The following is a 12,500-nucleotide window of genomic DNA, read 5'->3' as shown; positions in this document are numbered from 1 at the left end:
TCCCAACACCGCCCCCTCCCCGCACACAAACAGTCCACCACCACCATCCCCTAAAGCAATACGGCAGAGAAGAGAAATGCCTTTTCGAATTCAATTATCGCACGAAGAAGCAGAGAACAAGAAACATACCAAACAACCCCTGTCTCTAAACCCAAACATTATTCAGACTTTCTTTATAGACATTTTTAATTCGAGAACGAGACATTACCTACCATCACACTAACTGCTTGTGACGTACATATGCAATATGACCAGAAAACCCCGCCCACCCTGTCAATATCCATTAGGTGTTCAATCAATACATGGCTGACCGGAAAACCCCGCCCACCCTGTCAATATCCATTAGGTGTTCAATCAATACATGGCTGACCGGAAAACCCCGCCCACCCTGTCAATATCCATTAGGTGTTCAATCAATACATGGCTGACCGGAAAACCCCGCCCACCCTGTCAATATCCATTAGGTGTTCAATCAATACATGGCTGACCGGAAAACCCCGCCCACCCTGTCAATATCCATTAGGTGTTCAATCAATACATGGCTGACCGGAAAACCCCGCCCACCCTGTCAATATCCATTAGGTGTTCAATCAATACATGACTGGAAAGCTCCATCTTCTTGCCTCCCTCTTCTTGCCTCCCTCGACGCCATGTGTCGCTGTGGCTTGCAGACACTGAGAAAGACGTTCTGTGTCTTGGGAATCAGGGTGACGTCATTCTAAAAGACCTCATTACAAACATTGACGTCACTTTTTTCCCAACTGTCTTACTTCAAAGAAATGTTCTTCTTATTGGTGTTTTTTTGGTTTTTTTGTGTGTGCTTCGTTTGTTGGTTAGTTGGTTAATTGGCTTTATTTGTTATTTTTGGTAGCCCAGTCAAGTTTTAACATTTCTCTGAGAATAGAAACAAAATAGACTGGTTAAGTGTACAGTGTGAGTGTTAGTGTTAGTGGTTATCGGTACTTTTTTATGTGGTGACGTCAGCGTTTTTTGTGCAGTTCAAAGGTTAAGGGTCAAAGTTTACGTTTGCTCCCTTTGATCTGCTAACGAGCGGTGGTTAAATGGACAGAAATAACGAGCCCTGAATGTTATCGTGGAAACTCAACGAGCGCATGTTTAATCATACATTTCTTTATAACCAGTATGTTACTGAACAACTTAAGGCTACAAATGTCAGTTTCATGTGGGATTTATTCCAGGTTTAATGCACTAAATTCTCAGCCAAAGAAATGAATCGGAATGAGTGAATCTGCAGACTGAGAAAGATGCACACAAACACGTCTCTTCCAGCGAATTCACTTTCTGAAGATTCTGTACACGTCGAACGTTCTGCATGCGCCTATTCAACAATTGTGTATATGTGGGAAGGTCGGGTGTAAGGACAAGGATATATAGCACAGGCAGAGGAGCATACAATTAAGACACCGAAGACAGAGGTTGCTTTAACTTATCTTAACTTATCTTTTATTGAAGGAAAATGTAACTAAGAATAACCACTCAGGTAGCTTATCTAAATCACAAATATTCCAAAACAGTTTAGCTAAATTTGGTAGCAACTAGAAACAATGCTATAAGTTATAAATTAGAAACAATAACAGAACCCTAATATAGGAAATAGCAATGCTTACATATAACCAGAAATACCAATTATGAATTCTGATATCTACCAGTACCAGAATCAGCTAGAAACAATAACAGAACCAGAAAATATGTATTTAGTGTAAAACCAGAAACAATATGTACTTCTGTTGCAAACCAGAAAGCAGTATAATTAAAAAGGCAATATTATTCTGGTAGCAACCAGAAAGCAGTATAATTAAAAAGGCAATATTATTCTGGTAGCAACCAGAAACAATGTAATCCAGAAAGGTTATAATTCTGGTAGCAATTAAACCAGAAAGTAATCCAGAAACAATATATATATATATATATATATAAGACCAGAATTTCTGGTGTAAACCAGAAAGCAGTGTAAAGAAGAAGGCACTAAAAAGAAAAGAAAATACAATTATAAACAACATGCCTTCTAAGTCACACATGACATAATACAAAGCATAAATCAATGAATGTAACATTGTACAAAATAATCATGACAAATATAGACAAGTAACAATACAGCCAAAATCCTGCAGACACAGCATTCTCTGAAAGAGAATCCACAGTGAGTTAAACAACTCCACAACAGCTAATGTCAAGGGAAGTAACCAACATCTTCCCTTAGGCCTAAGCCTTGCATAGGAAAATGCTTTACATAAATTAACCAACTGCATAATAATTGTTATTATCAAGCATGTTCATCGCCATGAAGACACATCTTCATCGAGTTGAATAATAACGACAAGAATAAGAAAGATAACTCAGGCATGGGGTAAGCGAGCGCTCCCATGCTTCAAATTGAAGCGTTAGACAACAGTCTATTACTTTACAGGGAAGCGTGACTAAATCATATCGCTTTAGATTAAAAGTCTGTTATGCACCTATGCGACTGCACAAAATGTTAGGTTTTCATCAGTCGCAAAGTTCTTCTGCAGGCAAGCGCCTTTAAAGTGCAACATGGGAATTGATAGTTAAAATATGCATCAGCCTGTAGACAGTATCTTCCTATTGTCTGAGATCTTAACTCAGAAGATCACTATCATTATTATGCCTGAATTCATCAAAGGAATGTTAATCAAAACTCACATGATTATGTACAGGTAAAAGGGTAATACAAATGACGAAGACTAGCAAAAGTATCAGAGTATGAAAATATTAAAGCATGTGACAAACAGAGTAGAACCAGTAGAGTGACACAGGAGAGAATACATAACATAACTGGCTCACACAAAGCCAGACAAAAGACAGGGAGAGAGAATGAGAATCAGACTAACACATCTAGTCTGAATACCAACCAACACACAGGTTGCTTAAGGTCTGAACAAGTACAACTTGTAGTAGCCTAAACTAGCCTCAGATGTTATCCGGCAATGGCTGTTGATTGAATAAATTCTTAACTGGGGAAATGAGCAGGGAAGGTAAGCCATGTACATGTGTACAAAATGTGTATGTGTGTTTTCCCCAAGCAAAGCCCATTGAACTGGCGGGGAAAAGGGACACACCGAACAGAGGGAAAATAGGGGAAGGGGGGGCCACTCTGTCATTACACGGGGGACGCCGGTCAAAATGGCGGGCACTACAATCTTAGATCAGCCAGTTAACCGTCAACGACATACGGCTTGAGATGCAGCAACATGATAAAACACATAAAAAGTAATGCATCACGAAACTTCATAAAGCATGTCATGTTGCTTGTACACTCCGCCTATACAAAGTTACGGTTACAGTGCTGGAAACAAAGAACGATCCTCAGCGAAGCGAAAACTCAGCTGAACCTCTTTGTTCCTCAACAAACTGGCTACGAAGCAGAATTCCGTCCAGCAAAGTATTCAAATCCCTTCTCATCGAAAACCGAAATCTGAGAAAGGTTCGACTTACCTTACCGGACTTCATCGTTATAAAACTGTCCTTGTAAAAAGGAGATCTAACATAGGTCTACTCGACATAAAATATTGTAACAGGCTTTTCTCATCGAGTTCATTACCCAAAATATATGCGGTCTCGAATAGCAGCTAGCATCTGCTGAAGAGACATTAAACCCCAAAAACCAACCAACCCAAAATATATGTATCAACCCTAATTCCCGTTCATCAATTGTAGGGGTTTCTGCGCCTAAATCGTAAATAGGTAGCTTTACGGGCCAATGGCACTGAGGGCTTAACTTTGGACTTTTAACCAACTACTACTCAGACTCTACTGATCTCCAGAAATAATATGTGATGAAAATGGGGAAAAGATCGCAACGATACACATGGGTCTTCTCGACATAAAATATTGCGAGACAGGCTTTTTCTCAGCGAAAACGAAACGTATGAGAACGAGTCTGCCTTACTTGATTCTTACGAGTCTTTAATTCACAAGACTCTAAAACAACTTTAGAACAACTGGTCATCAAATAGAAGTTATTAACGCTCAATTTCAGCGTCAAATGTACATATACATGCAAACATCATAGCATCAAATGAAACATAAGAATAAAGCATAAGGAATGAATAAAGCATTTAGTTACTTACAGATTCTCCTCAGTGAGCACACTTGAAACCTAAACACAAAATCTGCTGCTGACGCTAAATCGCGAAACACAAAGAGACAGGTCTCGGAATTTAACACAAGTCGCGATCGACGGCTTACAAACTTCGGGACAAATTTGGGCAGCGCTTCGACCTTTCACGTCAACAAAGGAGCACCGCACAGCTCACTATCACAAATCGCATTGTCTGTTCTACTCTATGCTCGCTCTTTTAACGACAGTGGTCACTTCCGATTTCCTGTGGCGATAAGCCAATAGGGAGGCTACCCTGTGTAAGCCAACGGGGGGTGGTGTACTTAAAATGCCTGCCCAATGAAAGGGATCGTTAAAGATGCAGAGAGGCCTGTCTGCGTTACACACCGGAAATATTACGAGCAGTTACAAGCTGATACATAATACTAGCTAAAGGGTGAAGAGAGCCCTGTCTGCATTACACACCGGATAAGGCTCATTAGATTACAAGCAGTTACAAGCTGATGCGTAATACTAGCTAAAGGGTGAAGAGAGCCCTGTCTGCATTACACACCGGATAAGGCTCATTAGATTACAAGCAGTTACAAGCTGATGCGTAATACTAGCTAAACGGGGCCGGGAAAGTTATGGGATCTTACCACCTAGATTAGAAATGAATCCGGTCAAGAGTCTACCCTACGATAGTAAACACACAATAAAGTACAATGCACAAAGACAACCAGGTATTATTTAGTCACTCATTAGGCACTGATGGTTAGAGGTTACTCCGCTGCTTCTCACCATTTTAAGTTAGGGATTTCCTAGCACAAAGGGCATTATTTAAACGTAAACCCAATGTGACTAGCACACACACACAGGGGGAATAGCTATAGACAGGGGAGGCAACTGGGTCGGGCAGGAGATAACACACACAAAGAGACGGGGTACGCCACTTGGCTACATATAATTAACCCTTTTTTGATATCCCAGTTTGTATATGTTTTGCAGGCACTCTCTGCACCGACAAAAGTGCTTGATAGATTGAATACTATCCTTTTTAAATTTGTGTGGAAACGGAAGTACTTAAATAGTAAAGCTTTTGAAAAGGTGAAACGAACAGTTGTATGTAATAAAATAGAAATAGGCGGTATTAACATGATAAATATGCATGATATGCAAACATCCTTTTTGTTATGTTGGGCAGCCAGGTTACAACAAACAGATTTTGCAAATTGGCAATTGATTCCAAGACATTATTATGAGGTTCTTGGAAGCCAGCTGTGTACCCCCCGCGGGTTAGGGGGAAGAATTTACCCGATGCTCCCCAGTATGTCGTAAGAGGCGACTAACGGATTCTGTTTCTCTTTTTACCCTTGTTAAGTGTTTCTTGTATAGAATATAGTCAATTTTTGTAAAGATTTTAGTCAAGCAGTATGTAAGAAATGTTAAGTCCTTTGTACTGGAAACTTGCATTCTCCCAGTAAGGTAATACATTGTACTACGTTGCAAGCCCCTGGATTAGTGCTTTTGTGAACAAGAAACAATGAGTGACAAGTGGCTCTATCCCATCTCCCCCCTTTCCCCGTCGCGATATAATCTTCGTGGTTGAAAACGACGTTAAACACCAAATAAAGAAAGAAAGAAAGCCAGCTGTGTTGCTTTAAATCAACTGCCAAACCGAAACAGTTTATTGGTTTGACCAGAGTTAAATCAAAATTTTGGCAACAAGTTTTAAAAATATGGATTGAGAACAGATATTTATTTCCTGTTCAAAAAGAAAGTATTTTTGATCAATGTTTGTGGAATAATGCAGATATCATTTTAGAAAGAATGTGTTGTGTTTTGATAAATGGATTGAAGCCGGGGTGAATTGTGTACGTGATGTATGGATAGACGAACATATTGTGTCATTTGAACATATTTGTGCCATTGTCGGATATAGCGCCACAAGGCTGTTTGAGTACAACGCTTTGCACACGGCCCTCTGCGCGCGAGCACTGCGAGACAACACAGTTAAAGAAGACGCGGGTGACGAGCCTCCGGCGACTTGTTTTCAGGGCATGCTAAATAACCCTTCCCCGAAGAAGTTTGGTGCAATATTAACGCAATCCAAAGCCAGTGAACCCTGCTCTGTAAAAGTTTGGTCCCACAAATATAACATTTGCATTGACGAAAAGTATTGGGTCCTGGCAAGTGCATGTACAAGCGAAGAAAGATTAAAGTTACTCCAATGGAAAATTTTACATAATATTTATCCCACAAATATTTTATTGCATAAAATGAAGTTAAAAGAAAATAGTTTATGCAGTCTTTGTAATGAAATGGATTATATTGAACACTTCTTTTGGAAATGTAGCAAAATGAAATTGTTTTGGGAAAATGTTAGTAGATGTATATTTGTTAATACGGGAGAAAATATTATATTAACAGAAAAAGATGTATTGTTTGGTTATTCTCCAGAAGTGCAAACCCCCATAAACAAAATTATTAATCATATTTTGCTCATTTAAAAAATTGTGTTTCAGTAAGTGTAGATATGGTAGGCCTATTGATTTAAATGTTATGTTAGGATATGAATTAGCGTTGAGATATTTCAGTGTTGTGTAAATGTTGAAGGATGAATGATGATACGTTGTAGACGGATGCTTGATTTTTTTTTTAATTAAAAGCCCCACAATGATGTGCTTGGCAAATTAAAAAAAAAATCATTGCTGAAAGTAGAAAATAACACAAAACAATTGAGTGGTTAAAATGTATCACAGAAACATTAAGATGTGTCAATACAAATAACACAAAACAATTGAGTGGTTAAAATGTATCACAGAAACATTAAGATGTGTCAATACAAATAACACAAAACAATTGAGTGGTTAAAATGTATCACAGAAACATTAAGATGCATCAATACAAACAACATTGCAATAATTGTTTCTTTTGTTCTTGTTTTCGGCTGTGTCCTTGACGCTACTCTTTCGAATTATTGCAACAGTTGTCTTCCCTCCCATCACGTTAACGAAAGTGAAACTAAACGCACGGGCCAAGACACCGTTGTCGGTTTCGTTATGGTAAGCGGAATGCGTAATGATACATATAATTATTTTCCTTAAGTTAACCACTACTACTACCACTAAAACTGTACACTTAATCTCTCTAATGTCAGACTATCGTCTTCGTTGTGTGTTTTGTGACGTCACATGAGACGCTGCAAAAAATCTCTCTCTCTCTCTCTCTCTCTCTCTCTCTCTCTCTCTCTCTCTCTCTCTCTCTCTCTCTCTCTCTCTCTCTCTCTCTCTCTCTCTCTCTCTCTCTCTCTCTCTCTCTCTCTCTCTCTCTCTCTCTCTCTAAAAGAGACTTGCTGGGCCGTTGTAACTTGTAGGTAGGCGGTTGTTCTGGAGCGGTCGCCGTTTGCTGCCGTCTGAACAACTCCCTACAGACAGCGATCAAACGGCTCTTCATTGGTCTGTCTAGCACACGTCTACACTGGCCGCCCCTAACACCCAGCCAGCTCTCACTGACAGGGTCAGCCTTGAAACATTTCGCATGAGGAACAGAGAATGTGTGCCAACATTTAACGTACAGATAGTCTACTTTCGGCAATGTACAGCAACATTGAACTCAAAGACTTGACTATACCTTCATCACCATCGTCGTTGTCATCGTTATCATCCTCATCATCCTCATCATCATCATCATCATCATCATCATCATCATCATCATTATCAGTCCCCTGACTGGGACAGTCGCCATGGGGACGTGAGGCCAGGAGAGGCAGCAACCCTTGTCCAGGCTGTTCTGTTGGAGGCAGCAACCCTTGTCCAGGCTGTTCTGTTGGGGGCCGTCGATAGATCATGACAGTTCATCTGTGTCCATTCTTTGACGTTGTCGCAAAGCCACGTGCACGTAATTATTGAACGAACTTTTACGGTGACATTTTGCGCGCTTTGAGTGTCACAGTTGTCATTTCCAGGCATGCTCTGGTTCCCTAACTCGACCTTCATGCCTTATGCATAACTTTGCCAGCACGTGCACAGGCATGCTCTGGTTCCCTAACTCGACCTTCATGCCTTATGCATAACTTTGCCAGCACGTGCACAGGCATGCTCTGGTTCCCTAACTCGACCTTCATGCCTTATGCATAACTTTGCCAGCACGTGCACAGGCATGCTCTGGTTCCCTAACTCGACCTTCATGCCTTATGCATAACTTTGCCAGCACGTGCACAGGCATGCTCTGGTTCCCTAACTCGACCTTCATGCCTTATGCATAACTTTGCCAGCACGTGCACAGGCATGCTCTGGTTCCCTAACTCGACCTTCATGCCTTATGCATAACTTTGCCAGCACGTGCACAGCAATGCATTGTTCCTGTCAGTGTTTGCTGCACTGCTGTCAGAACATTACCATTTACATGTGTATGGTGGCTCTCTGGGGAGTTCATTCCAATTCTTGTATGACTTGGTGACGTCAAACATAACTTTGCCAGCACGTGCACAGCAATGCATTCTTCCTGTCAGTGTTTGCTGCACTGCTGTCAGAACATTACCATTTACATGTGTATGGTGGCTCTCTGGGGAGTTCATTCCAATTCTTGTATGAATTGGTGACGTCAAACATAACAACTTTGCTGTAGTCGGTTCCGTTTGCACTATAAAGATGGACGTGTTGGAGATCTATTTTGTGTTAGATGTTGATCTCTGCCTTATCTAGGTAAGAAATAGCAACTAAATTGACAACACTTTTGACAAGCGGCCCCAACTAACAACACTTGTGGATCTACACGCATACAAGGCTTTGTGTAACGACAATGGTATTGCCGGAGTGCCGGCAAGTTGTTGGAAAGATTTGCCACAACACAGGCATGATTCTAAACTTGAGCTTCTTTCGACAAGTAAAGAAACCCGACCAAAAGCTCTCTTGGATCAACCCACGTAGAACTTTCTTTCTTTATTTGGTGTTTAACGTCGTTTTCAACCACGAAGGTTTTATCGCGACGAGGGAAAGGGGGAGATGGGATAGGGGAAAGGGGGGAGATGGGATAGAGCCACTTGTTAAGTGTTTCTTGTTCACAAAAGCACTAATCAAAAAATTGCTCCAGGGGCTTGCAACGTAGTACAATATATGACCTTACTGGGAGAATGCAAGTTTCCAGTACAAAGGACTAAACATTTCTTACATACTGCTTGACTAAAATCTTTACAAACATTGACTATATTCTATACAAGAACCACTTAACAAGGGTCAAAGGAGAAACAGAATCCGTTAGTCGCCTCATACGACATGCGGGGTGCAGAGAAATAAGGATGTGGAAAAGAAGACTTTTGGTAAGTGAAATAAAGGTGATGGATCCAGTCAGGTAGAAATAAGACAACAAGAAAAGAATTGGAAAACTGCAGGGAATAGTAGGGAGAGTTTTCTTGGAAGGAAATATAGGTGAAAGGACTGGTAAGGCAGAAATAAGACAAAAGAAGAGAAGAAACAGAACCGTTAGTCGCCTCTTACGACATGCTGGGTAGCATCGGGTAAATTCTTTCTAGTCCCAACCAATATGGGACTCCCCCTAACCCGCGGGGGGGTACCCACGTAGAAGGCTTTGTGTCACGTGCATAGCATTTGCTGGCATGTTGAAAGTTGTTCCGAAGGATTGTGGTGCCGCAGGAATCATTCTAACCTTCAGCTTCTTTCGACAAAGAAATAGTAACACTTTCGGATCAACCCGCGTAGAAGGCTTTGCCCATTAGTGACGGCAGGAGTGGCGGTGTTTAGACCCTTTCACTTTCAGGCAAAGTTTGGTGGCACGGCACAAAGTTTGTATCCACTCGGAGCGATGGATCTCACGAGTCCGAGGCGAGTCTTTCCCCAAGCAATGAAATGAGCGGCAGACAAGCCCAGCCTTGCCGGGCAAGTGTTGGCCAAATTTCATTACCTCCGACAGGCTAGGTGGCGGTTGAAGTCGTATCAAAGGGGGATTACTCCCCCGGGTTCTTATTCGGCCTCTTGTCACCTAAGGACGTTAACCCCTCTTCTAGTCCCCACCCTCGCTAAGCAAACTCTTTCCAGTCCCAACTTTCGTGGCCATATGGATTTTATTGACGTTTAGATACATGTTGGATTATGTATCACAGCTCTCTCTCTCTGTCTCTCTCTTGTCCTGTCTTGTCTTGTCTCTCTCTCTCTCTCGTTCTCTCTCTCTCTCTGTCTCTCTCTATCTCTCTCTGTCTGTCTCTCTCTGTTTGTCTCTAACCCTAACTCTTTCTCTCTCCCTCTCTCTCTCTCTCTCTCTCTCTTGTCTTGTCTCGTCTCTCGTTCTCTCTCTGTCTCTCTCTCTATATATCTCTCTCTCTATCTCTCTCTCTCTCTGCCTCTCTCTCTTTCTCTCTTGTCTTGTCTTGTCTTGTCTTGTCTCTCTCTCTCTCTCTCTCTCTCTCTCTCTCTCTGTGTCTCTCTCTGTCTCTCTCTCTTTCTCTCTCTGTGTCTCTGTCTCTGTCTCTCTCTCTCTCTGTGTCTATCTCTCTCTGTCTGTCTCTGTCTCTCTCTGTCTGTCTCTCTCTTGTCTTGTCTTGTCTTGTCTCTCTCTCTCTCTCTCTCTGTCTCTCTCTGTCTCTCTCTATCTCTCTCTCTCTCCCTTTCTCTCTTTCTCTTTCTTGTCTTGTCTTGTCTCTCTCTCTCTCTCTCTCTGCCTCCTCTCTCTCTCTGCCTCTCTCTCTCTCTCTCTCTGCCTCTCTCTCTTTCTCTCTCTTGTCTTGTCTTGTCTTGTCTTATCTCTCTCTGTCTGTCTCTCTCTCTCACTCTTTCTCTCTCTCTCTCTCTCTCTCTCTCTCATTGCAATCACTGACCTCTATATATTTTGTTGATGATGATAATGATGTCGACGATGATCATGATGATAAGGTTGTTGTTGTGTGTGTGTGTGTGTGTGTGTGTGTGTGTGTGTGTGCGTGTGTGTGTGTGTGTGTCTGCGTGTGTATGTGTGTGTGCGTGCGTATTATGTCTGTGTGTGTGTGTGAGTGTGTGTGTGTGTGTGTGTGTGCATATGTGTGTGTGCATATGTGTGTGTGTGTGTGTGTGTGTGTGTGTGAGTGAGTGAGTGAGTGTGTGTGTGTTTGAGTGTGTGTGTGTGTGTTTTTTTGTGTGTGTGTGTGTGTGTGTGTGTGTGTGTGTGTGTGTGTTTGTTTTATTGAGTGCAGGCATGCGGTGCGCGTGTGTGTGCGAGTCGACTTTTCTTTTCCTTTGTATTATATTGACATACATGTACATTTCAATGTTGGTTTAAACAAGTTTATTCAATAAATTCCATTGGTACTATTACCGCATACATGAAATAAGGAACATGGAGCACAACAAGCTAGGCTTATAAGCGTACTCTTAAAAGCAAATGAAATTTGGCGGACGATTTTAATATAACAAATTTGAAATAATGTCAAAATAATAATGGTAAATTATGGTAGACAAACATGTACAATAAAAGAGAAAAAAAGAAAAAAAAACCAATGCTAAACTAACAACAGTACTCACACGCGCTCGCACACTCACTCGCACACACACGCATACAATGACTTCCACATGGTTGAAAATAGAATACTACCAGAACAAGGAAATGTAAACAGTACTGCACATGGTCGTTTCGAACATGGATGAGATGAATGCATTCATTATTCAAAACGTTTGCTTAATAAGATAAACCTGAATAACTGGTCAAATATCAATGCATTTTCGCTGTCTGACTTGTCTCTATTGCCATACAGAAAATCATCAGCGGTTAGCAAATCATAGTTGGGCAGTGTTGACAAGGTGACTTCACGTATTTGAAGAGATAAGGGGCAATGAAAAATATAGTGCTCCGCATTTTCAACACGATAACCACAAGTGCATGACGGGTCGGGAATTAAATGTCTGTCAAATAGATCACTATTTAGATTGCTGATCCTCAATCTCAGTCTGCAATGGATAATTTCTGATTTTCGATCAGATGTGTATCTATACGAGGGAACAACAGAATCATCAGAACTAATACGTTTTTTAAATAACCCAATAGAATCAAGTTGTTTTACAGTATCTGGAAGCTCATTCCACAGGGAAGTCGAAGACAGAAAAAATGACTTTTTATACAATTCAGTTCGAGAGTGGGGAGTCTGTCTGTCAAGTGGTCTTCGTCTATGGTAAGGGTTCACAGAAGCAACGAGAGGAGGCAGACGTTCTAGTAAGTATGGTGGCACGCGTGCATTAACTAATTTGAAATACAAAATCAATTTGTGTCTTTTTCGCCTCTCCTTCAGTGTTGTAAATCCTGATTCATCGTACAATTTTTGGTGACTCGTGCCACGAACTGCACCTATAATGGTTCTTATGGCATCAAGATGCAAGTTTTCTAATAAAGTAGCTAATCTGTCAGAACAGTTATCCCAAATGACGTCAGAAAAATCAAA

The 12,500-nt window shown here is 41.2% G+C and overlaps 1 protein-coding gene across 1 annotated transcript in view; it reads left to right on the top strand.

Annotated features, from left to right (window-relative positions):
- Positions 1-12,500, top strand: part of LOC138976896 (beta-1,3-galactosyl-O-glycosyl-glycoprotein beta-1,6-N-acetylglucosaminyltransferase-like) — a 55,288-nt gene that overhangs the window by 2,327 nt on the left and 40,461 nt on the right. The gene's annotated exons all lie outside the window — the stretch shown is intronic.

Source organism: Littorina saxatilis, linkage group LG9 (genome assembly GCF_037325665.1).
Source record: "Littorina saxatilis isolate snail1 linkage group LG9, US_GU_Lsax_2.0, whole genome shotgun sequence".
Taxonomy (NCBI): domain Eukaryota; kingdom Metazoa; phylum Mollusca; class Gastropoda; order Littorinimorpha; family Littorinidae; genus Littorina; species Littorina saxatilis.
This window is presented reverse-complemented; position numbering and strand designations above follow the sequence as displayed.